At 38.0% G+C, this 10487-nt stretch overlaps 1 long non-coding RNA gene across 4 annotated transcripts; it reads right to left on the bottom strand.

Annotated features, from left to right (window-relative positions):
• Nucleotides 1-1534: 1534 nt before the first annotated feature.
• On the bottom strand, nucleotides 1535-10199 carry LOC140176317 (uncharacterized). 4 transcript variants are annotated; one of them, XR_011867284.1, is made up of 4 exons: nucleotides 10028-10199; nucleotides 9882-9936; nucleotides 9666-9793; nucleotides 1535-1824 (listed from the first exon to the last, which is right to left on the bottom strand). It is a non-coding gene; the product is annotated as an uncharacterized lncRNA (long non-coding RNA). The 4 variants fall into 4 exon arrangements; XR_011867283.1 differs by lacking the exon at nucleotides 1535-1824 and adding an exon at nucleotides 7954-8259; XR_011867285.1 differs by lacking the exon at nucleotides 1535-1824 and adding an exon at nucleotides 8075-8259 and having other exon boundaries at nucleotides 9887-9936.
• Nucleotides 10200-10487: the final 288 nt, after the last annotated feature.

The raw sequence follows: 10487 nt of genomic DNA, 5'->3' as shown, positions 1-10487 counted from the left end.
CAGAACTCAGAACTCAGATCTAGAACTCAAATTTAGAAAAACAACCCCAGAATCATCATCATCAGAAAATCATCATCATCAGAACCCATAACTCAGAATCCATAATTCAAACTCATAAAAACAAACCCAAAACTCAAACTCAAAAAACAAGAACCCAAAACTCAAAAAAACAAACCCAAAACTCAAACTCAAGCAAACCCAGAAGAAGCAGAAGACGAAGCAGAAACAGAGATCGAAGCAAGAAGCAGAAGCGGAGAGGCGGCGAGGAGTAGTGGCGACGGTGGTGCTGGCTTCCCTCAGCGGCGAGGCGGCAAGAAGCAGCAACGCGAGTCCTTCTCCTTCTTCGCGTCTCTCTCTGTCCGATCTCTCTCCTCTGGCGTGGGTGGCTGGCGCGACGGTGAGGGCTGGGCGCAGCGGCGTGGTTTCCTGCGTTTTCTTCCCGTTCAGCTCTCTCAAATCTCCCCCTCTTCTCCTGTCAACAGCGACAGCGACAGCGGTAATGACACGCACCTACCGCGCCTCCTCCCTCTTTCCTCCTTCCTTTCTTCTTCCCGCGGCGGTCCCCCTCCCCCTTCCCCTTCCCCCTCCCCTCTTCCTTTCCCCTTTCCCCTTTCCCCTTTCCCCTTTCCCCTCGTATACCCTTTTCCTTCCCCCCTTCCCTGACACGTTTTCTCCCCCCCCCCACAACACGTTTTTTTTTTTTTTTTAAAATTTTATAACTTTTTTATTAAAATAGGGGGTAGTTTAGGAATAATATAAAAAAATTTATTAAAAAGGACGATTTTAATACAAAAAAACGTTAAGGACGATTCTAAATCGAAAATTAGAAGAGGGACGGTTTTGATTCTGGCGAAAAACTTTTAAACCAAAACCATACTTAACCCTTGAATTATTATCATATTCTTAATGTACTCTAGATACCTACACAATATATAATGTCAATTGGCGTCCAAATTTAAGTTTTAATATTATCCTTAAGAAAAAAAAAGTTTATTACTAAAAAAAAGTTTTTCTTGAATAAAAAAATTTCCACACATTTTTTATAGTTAAATTTTACTTCATTAAGAGCTTTTTATTAGAGGTAAATTATTCATGTGGATTTTTTTTATTATAGATATATTTTTAAAATAATAAGAGTAAAATAATTTAACAGAGCAATATTTTTTTAAAAAATATATATATAGAATAATTTTGTACCAACATATCATGATTTATTTTGCATATAATATTCATTCATCAAAGTTCATTCGTGGAGTACCTTACACAAATTATATTTAAGTAATTTTTTTTATCTTATATGTAACACTCTACCACACAAAGCTTTACGCTTAAGTCGTAAAACAGAGGTGGTGTGGTATTACGACCTCTAAAATAAAATGAGTATATATAATAGCAGAAGAATTATAATATGCTAGGAGCCTTGAAGAATAGAGGAAATAAAAATTGCGAAATAAAAGCGCAACGTTCAAGGAACGAGTTAACTTGCGTGCTAAGAAAACTATATCCATCAAACATAAGATTGTAAAAATAGGAATAGAGTGCCAAAGATACAAAATAATAAGCTCCTAACTCAGCCTGCGAAGTCAAGACTGGCCAGAGAATATTTACACACACACACACACACATATATATATATATATATGCATATTCAAAACCCAAATATACATAACAAAATCATGCATCTCCATAAACCTCTAAGAGGATCAAGAGAACAAGTTATGCGGAGAGAAAACTAAGTACATATATATACATCACTATACAGTAAAACTACCCAGTAACCACTTCGCTTCAAGAGTCCAGATGCCTAACGAGACGCCTCTCGACCTGCATATGAAAAACAACAACATCGTATGGAATGAGAACTGGAGGTTCTCAGTATGGTAAAGGTGCCACACACATAATATATAAGGTCCTGGGAATGCCAGAGGCAATCCTAAAATGTTGACACTCAGATTATAGAGCTTAAAGCATTAAATAGGAGCCATAAAAGGTGGTTTTCTAAGAATATTTAATCCTAACTTAACCTTAAAATCTAAGTCCCATACTACCATTCCTCCATACCTCTAACTCCATCATGCATTTTCACAGACAAATAAATAGATAAATACAAGCACAAGAATGTTACAGCTACTGCAGGTAACAAATACACATTTAACATGTCAAGTACACATATGCACACCCAATTAAAGCACAAGCAAGTAATTCAAGTATTATGCATATGATGCATGCCTATCCTATGGCTGATGAGGCTCATCTGTCGGTTATCCAGCCAACCTGACAAGTCTGAATTGTCTTTAGACTGTCCCCCGACGTGCATCCCCAAGAGTCTATGCATAGCTTTTTCTCAAATAATCAATATTGCTCAATGGGGGTAACATTCCCGGGAATTTATATAGTTCCCGGTCACACTTACGTCGTAGGGTCAACAGAGTATCGAATTTTCAACCTGGTACACGTGGTGGCAAGCCACGACACTTTATCCAGGGAATCTCGTATCTCCGATCATTCAAATTCATAAGCCATATAAATAATTCAATAATAATTCATCAATATCCACATCATTCTCAATCACATCTCATTCATTATCATACATCAATCATATTCAATCCTTATCCTTCATTATCACACCTCCCATTCCGTCCATCAATAGTTCCAATTCAAAACATAATTCATTCCTTTCTAAATAAATCAAACTTAAAACATACTCATTTTCTTAATAACTCAAAATCAAACCCTATAACCTTTGAATCTAAATCTTTTCAAATAATTATCTAAACAAAATCTCTAATTTTTATAAAATTTCGACAGCATCTCCTCTAAAACTCGAACTTTGCCACCCTTTTCAGGTCAAAACATGCATTTTTTTCAATTCAACATACCATTCCTCATCATCATAACAATCACCACAATAAATCTACCTCAGATCAACACTTATACTCATACAATATTCAAATTCAATAACTAAAATTCAACCAAGAATCATAATTCACAAATCCTAGGCTTTTAACACAAAATACCCTCTCTCATTATCACAACAACCTCCACAATAAATATACCTCAAATCAATAATTCACCAAATCTCCAATTAATCAAAAAGCACCAAACCAACCATGTTCATCAACAAGATACTAAGTATCAAATATACACATACAATCCAACTTATCCTATGGTCATCTAGCCTAAGTTTTCACAGAACATTATATATTAAATGCAAGAAACCTAAACCATACCTTAGCCGATTCCCAAGTATTATTCCAAGATAATTTTTCCTAAAGAACACAGCCCTCAAAACCTCAACTAATCAGCTTCCTCCAAGTTCCAGTATTCACAATTTCAAGCTCCAATTATTTATTCACAACCTAATATACATTCATAACACACATATATCCAATTTAATACTCAAAGCTCAAATTCAATAAAATTAAAATAGAATTATCATATTCTCACCTTACCCAAGCTTCACATAAGTAAGAGTGAACATTTTCCTCAAGTTAATTAGATCCTAAAACATCAGAAATCAAAGAAATTCAACATTCCCACTCAAAATTTAAAAATTGGGGGAAAGGAGTGGCTGGGAGTATTTAGTGGCTTACCTATAAAATTATTCCAATAAAAACGTAGAGCTCGACGCGGTAGACACGTGGCCGCAAACGGTGCGACGATCGGAGCTCGGACGGAGAAGTTATGGCGTTTTGAAATCACCGTAAGGGTTTCGGTGAATTTCTCTTCTCCTTCCCCTAATGCGTCGCTGCTTCTGCTGTCTTTGAAGAGAAGAACGAGCTTTAAGCTCATTTAATGGGTTGGTCCGGTTGGGCCCACAGGCCTGGTTCAACCCGTTCGGTCCAATCTTGGACCTTTTTTTCGAAATTGGTGTCAAAATTCTCGTTTCGATGAGCTCTATCCTAATTTAATATAATATTCACATTTCTAATCTTCTTTATTAAAAACTAATTTATTGACTAATTATCTACTAATTTAACGGGGTTTACATCCTACCCACCTAACAAAGAATTTTGCCCTCAAAATTTGAATTCAGTTACTTGAAAAAGATATGGGTTGTCCTTCCGCATATAGTATTCGAGTTCCTAAATGTGTTCCTCCATACCAGCTCAACTCCAAGCTACTTTCACCAATGTTACTTCCTTTTCGTGTAATCGTTTAATACTAATATTATTAATTCTCACCAGAATTACTTGAAGTGTTAGATCTTCTCTTACTTGGATTGGTTCTGGTTCTAGAACATGGCTTGCATCAGGAGTATATTTTCGAAGCTGCGACACATGAAACACGTCGTGCGAATTCGAAAGATACGGTGGTAAGGCAATTCTATAAGCCACTGGCCCAATTTTCTTCAGGATCTCAAATGGTCCAACATAACGGGGATTTAGTTTCTTAGTCTTAATAGCTCTCCCCACTTCAGTGGTTGGTGTAACTTTCAGAAAAACATGCTCCACTTCCTCGAATTCCAAAGGCTTTTGCCTCTGATCAGCATAACTCTTCTGGCGGCTCTGGGCTATAAGCATTCGACTACGAATCTTCTTTATCTATTCAGTAGTTTCAGCTATCATCTCAGGCCCTAACAAACTTCTTTCTCCAGTTTCATACCAACATAGTGGAGATTGACATTTTCTGCCATACAGAGCCTCATATGGAGCCATTCCGGTGCTCGCATGGTAACTATTATTATAAGAAAACTCTACTAATGGCATATACCGGTTCCAGCTCGCGGCTGGTCCAATACACAAGTCCTTAACATCTCCTCTAAGGTCTGAATAGTTCCCTCTGACTGACCATCTGTCTGAGGGTGATACGCAGTACTCAAACTTAACTGAGTTCCAAATGCATGCTAAAAAGCTCCCCAGAACCTTGATGTAAAGCGGGGATCTCTGTCAGATATAATGGTAAAAGGCACGCCATGTAACCTGACAATGTCTTTGATATATATTCAAGCTAATTCCTCCATTGTGCAACTTATTCGAATAGGAAGAAAGTGAGATAATTTTGCCGGTCGATCCACAACCACCCAAATAGCGTCACAACCAGATCGGGTTCTAGGCAAACCTATTACAAAATCTATTGCGATATTCTCCCATTTCCATTGTGGAATCTCCAAAGGCTGAAGGGTCCCTGATGGTCTCTGATGCTCAATCTTAACTTTCTGACACGTTAAACATTTAGATACATGCAATGCCACATCATTCTTCATACCTGGCCACCAGAATATCGCTTTCAGATCTTGATACATTTTAGCACTCCCTGGATGAATTGAGAACCTGTTCTTATGAGCTTCCTTCAAGATACTTTGCCGCAGGTCTCCGACATCTGGCATAATGATTCGGTTCTTGAACCTCCACAAACCATCCTGACCTTCTGACACTCTCCACTGTTTCCCATGTTCAACTACTGGTAATACCTTACGTAACGCTTCACCGTTTTGATGAGCCTTCATAAGTTCTGATTTAAAATCACTTAAAATCTGCAACTGACTCAAACACAGGATTCCATATTCTTCTCTAACTCCCAAATTCAAACCTTGAAATGCCTTTAGTAACTCTTCCTCCCGTAGCATCATTCAAGCTGCATATAAAGACTTCTGACTCAAAGCGTCCGCCACAACGTTCGCTTTTCCTGGATGATAATTCAATTCAAAATCATAATCTTTTAAAAGCTCCATCCACCTCCTCTGACGCATATTCAACTCTTTCTGCTCAAAAAGATACTTCAAACTCCTATGGTTTGAGAAAACATGAAACTTAACGCTATAGAGGTAGTGCCTCCAGATCTTCAAAGCAAACACAACCGCAGCAAATTCCAAATCATGTGTCGGAGAGTTCATCTCATGCGGCCTTAACTGCCATGAGGTGTATGCTACAACATTCCGATGCTGCATCAGAAAGCACCCCAAACCCTTCCGTGATGCATCACAATACACTTCAAACGGTTCGCTTGGTTCAGGCAATACTAACATGGATGCAGTAGTCAACCTGTGCTTTAATGCTTGAAAATTCTCCTCACACTCCAGAGTCCAAACAAAAGGTGTATCCTTCCTAGTCAACTTAGTTAAAGGTAAGGCGAGCTGTGAAATCCCTTAATGAATATGCGATACTATCCCGCCAAACCTAGGAAACTTCTGATCTCTGTCACTGAAGTTGGTCGCTCCCAATTCATTACTGCTTCCACCTTAGCAGGATCCATAGCTATTCCCTGTTTACTCATCACATAACTGAGAAACTTCACCTCACTCTTCCAGAACTCACATTTAGATAACTTAGCATATAACTTTCTGTTCTTCAGAATTTGTAGCACAGTTCGCAAATGATCAGCATGCTACTTTTTAGTCTTATAATAAACAAGAATATCATCAATGAAGACAATAACAAACTTGTCCAGATACGGTTAGAAAATCCTGTTCATATAATCCATGAATACTGCTGGGGCATTAGTTAACCCAAAAGACATCACCGTATACTCATAATGACCATAATGTGTCCTGAAAGCAGTTTTTGGAATATGTTCATCTCTAACCCTTATCTATTTTAAACCTAACTTCACTCCAAACCAATTCACCCTTCTAAGTTAACTAAACATTACTCCGTCTTAACGCGCGTCATATATTACGAATGAATATCACATATTAATGATATGCAAGGATGTTCGAAATTCAACTGCTAGTTTATGGTTACCTCGGGTCTGAAAATCAGATTTGGCTGCATCCCGGCCTTTCCTGTGTGGACAGTCTCGAGTCATGTGCCCCAGCTTCCCGCACTTGTAACATTCACCTAGTCCGGCCCTATGTGGCTCGTCTGGAGTAGTCTTTCCATAGCCTTCTTGTAACATCGCCCACTTCATAAAGTAATTTTCTGCGAATTGACTCTTCTTAACCAATTCAATGAAATTCGTTAACCTTTGCGGATACACGTAGTTAAAGATGTCTCTCCTAAGTCCTTTCTCATACCGAGCATACTTCCACTCCTCATAGTCGACTGGATTTCCTTGACAAACTCTTGAGAGGCAGCACAGGTTGTCGAATTCACGGGTATAGTCAGCAACAGACATATTCTTTTGTTTCAACTGCATTAACTCCAATTCCTTTGCAGTGCGAAGTGCATGCAAAAAATATTTCCCATAAAATTCCGTCTTGAATCTATTCCAAGGGATATCTGTTAACTCTATCTGCAAGGTATAATATAATTCCTACCACCATTTCTGGGCATCTCCCTCCAACATGTTCGTCACTATTTCCACTGACTGTACTTCAGGAACGTGCTGAGTGTACAAAAGCCTCTCCACATCTCAAAACCACCGATCAGCCTCCAACGCCTTGGCATTTCCATTAAACTGAGGTGGACCACTCTTAAGGAAATCAGTAAGGGTCATGGACCTGTAGTATTGACCTGCATTGCTTGTAGCAGCACCCAAGCTTCCATCTCGAGGTCCTTGCATCAGTTCGGTCCTAAGATTTTCTCTCTGGACACCTCGCTCGGATCCGCGAGATGATGTTTGGTCCCTCTTCACACCAAACAATTGATATTAAGGTGATCAGTCTCAATATCTCAAGTTTAATGCTTAAAAGTCTCAAATGCATGCTCACGAATACGTATGCTACACATACCAGTCTGATATCCTAAGTAGCACATAATCACACACAGAGTATACTCAGAAGCATAATCAGTTCGTCTCTCAGGCTCTACAGGAACGAACTGCTCTGATACCATAATGTAACACCCTACCACACAAAGTTTTACGCTTAAGTCGTAAAACAGAGGTGGTGTGGTATTACGACCTCTAAAATAAAATGAGTATATATAATAGCAGAAGAATTATAATATGCTAGGTGCTTTGAAGAATAGAGGAAATAAAAATCGCAAAATAAAAGCACAACGTTCAAGGAACGAGTTAATTTGCGTGCTAAGAAAACTATATCTATCAAACATAAGATTGTAAAAATAAGAATAGAGTGCCAAAGATACAAAATAATAAGCTCCTAACTCAGCCTGCAAAGTCAAGACTGACCGGAGAATATTTACACACACACAAACACACACACACACACACACACACACATATATATATATATCCAAAACCCAAATATATATAACAAAATTCTGCCTCTCCATAAACCTCTAAGAGGATCAAGAGAACAAGTTATGCGGAGAGAAAACTAAGTACATATATATACATCACTATACAGTAAAACTACCCAGTAACCACTCCGCTTCAAGAGTCCAGACGCCTAACGAGACGCCTCTCGACCTGCATCTGAAAAATAACAACATCGTATGGAATGAGAACCAGAGGTTCTCAGTACGGTAAAGGTGCCACACACATAATATATAAGGTCCTGGGAATGCCAGAGGCAATCCTAGAACGCCGACACTCAGATTATAGAGCTTAAAGTATTAAATAGGAGCCATAAAAGGTGGTTTTCTAAGAATATTTAATCCTAACTTAACTTAACCTTAAAATCTAAATCCCATACTACCATTCCTCCATACCTCCAACTCCATCATGCATTTTCACAGACAAATAAACAGATAAAGGCAAGCACAAGAATGTTACAGTTACTGCAGGTAACAAATACACATTTAACATGTCAAGTACACATAGGCACACCCAATTAAAGCACAAGCAAGTAATTCAAGTATTATGCATATGATGCATGCCTGTCCTATGGCTGATGAGGCTCATCTGTCGGTTATCCAGCCAACCCGACAAGTCTGAATTATCCATAGACTGTCCCTCGACGTGCATCCCCAAGAGTCTATGCATAACTTTTTCTCAAATAATCAATATTGCTCAATGGGGGGTAACATTCCCAGGAATTTATATAGTGCCCGCTCACACTTACGTCGTAGGGTCAACAGAGTATCGAGTTTTCAACCTGGTACACGTGGTGGCAAGCCACGACACTTTATCCAGGAAATCTCGTATCTCCGATCATTCAAATTCATAAGCCATATAAATAATTCAATTATAATTCATCAACATCCACATCATTCTCAATCGCATCTCATTCATTATCATACATCAATCATATTCAATCCTTATCCTTCGTTGTCACACCTCCCATTCCGTCTATCAATAGTTCCAATTCAAAACATAATTCATTCCTTTCTAAATAAATCAAACTTAAAAAATACTCATTTTCTTAATAACTCAAAATCAAACCCTATAACCTTTGAATCTAAATCTTTTCAAATAATTATCTAAACAAAATCTCTAATTTTTATAAAATTTCGACAGCATCTCCTCTAAAACTCGGACTTTGCCACCCTTTTCGGGTCCAAACCTGCATTCTTTTCAATTCAACATACCCTTCCTCATCATCATAACAATCACCACAATAAATCTACCTCAGATCAACACTTATACTCATACAATATTCAAATCCAATAACTAAAATTCAACCAAGAATCATAGTTCACAAATCCTAGGCTTATAACACAAAATACCCTCTCTCATTATCACAACAAGCTCCACAATAAATATACCTCAAATCAATAATTCACCAAATCACCAATTGATCAACAAGCACCAAACCAACCATGTTCATCAACAAGATACTAAGTATCAAATATACACATGCAATCCAACTTATCCTATGGTCATCTAACCTAAGTTTTCACAGAACATTATATATTAAATGCAAGTAACCTAAACCATACCTTAACCGATTCCCAAGTATTATTCCAAGATAATTTTCCTAAAGAACACAGCCCTCAAAACCTCAACTAATCAGCTTCCTCCAAGTTCCAGTATTCACAATTTTAAGCTCCAATTATTTATTCACAACCTAATACACATTCATAACACACATATATCCAATTTAATACTCAAAGCTCAAATTTAATAAAATTAAAATAGAATTATCATATCCTCACCTTACCCAAGCTTCACATAAGTAAGAGTGAACGTTTTCCTCAAGCTAATTGGATCCTAAAACATCAGAAATCAAAGAAATTCAACATTCCCACTCAAAATTTAAAAATTGGGGGAAAGGAATGGCTGGGAATATTTAGTGACTTACCTATGAAATTGTTCCAGTAGAAACGTAGAGCTCGACGCGGTGGACACGTGACCGCAAACGATGCGACGATTGGAGCTCGAACGAAGAAGTTACGGCGTTTTGAAATCACCGTAAGGGTTTCGGTGAATTTCTCTTCTCCTTCCCCTAATGCGTCGCTGCTTCTGCTGTCTTTGAAGAGAAGAACGAGCTTTAAGCTCATTTAATGGGTTGGTCCGGTTGGACCCACGGGCCCGGTTTGGGCCCGATTCAACCGGTTCGACCCGTTCGGTCCAATCTTAGACCGTTTTTTTCGAAATTGGTGTCAAAATTCTTGTTTCGATGAGCTCTATCCTAATTTAACATAATATTCACATTTCTAATCTTCTTTATTAAAAACTAATTTATTGACTAATTATCTACTAATTTAACGGGGTTTACATTATAACTATTTTATATTTTGAAATTTAAAATTTTGTATTTT

The sequence above is a fragment of the Arachis hypogaea genome, chromosome 11 (assembly GCF_003086295.3).
Source record: "Arachis hypogaea cultivar Tifrunner chromosome 11, arahy.Tifrunner.gnm2.J5K5, whole genome shotgun sequence".
Lineage (NCBI taxonomy): Eukaryota > Viridiplantae > Streptophyta > Magnoliopsida > Fabales > Fabaceae > Arachis > Arachis hypogaea.
Note: the sequence above shows the minus strand (reverse complement) of the source record. Positions and strands in the feature narration are given on the sequence as shown.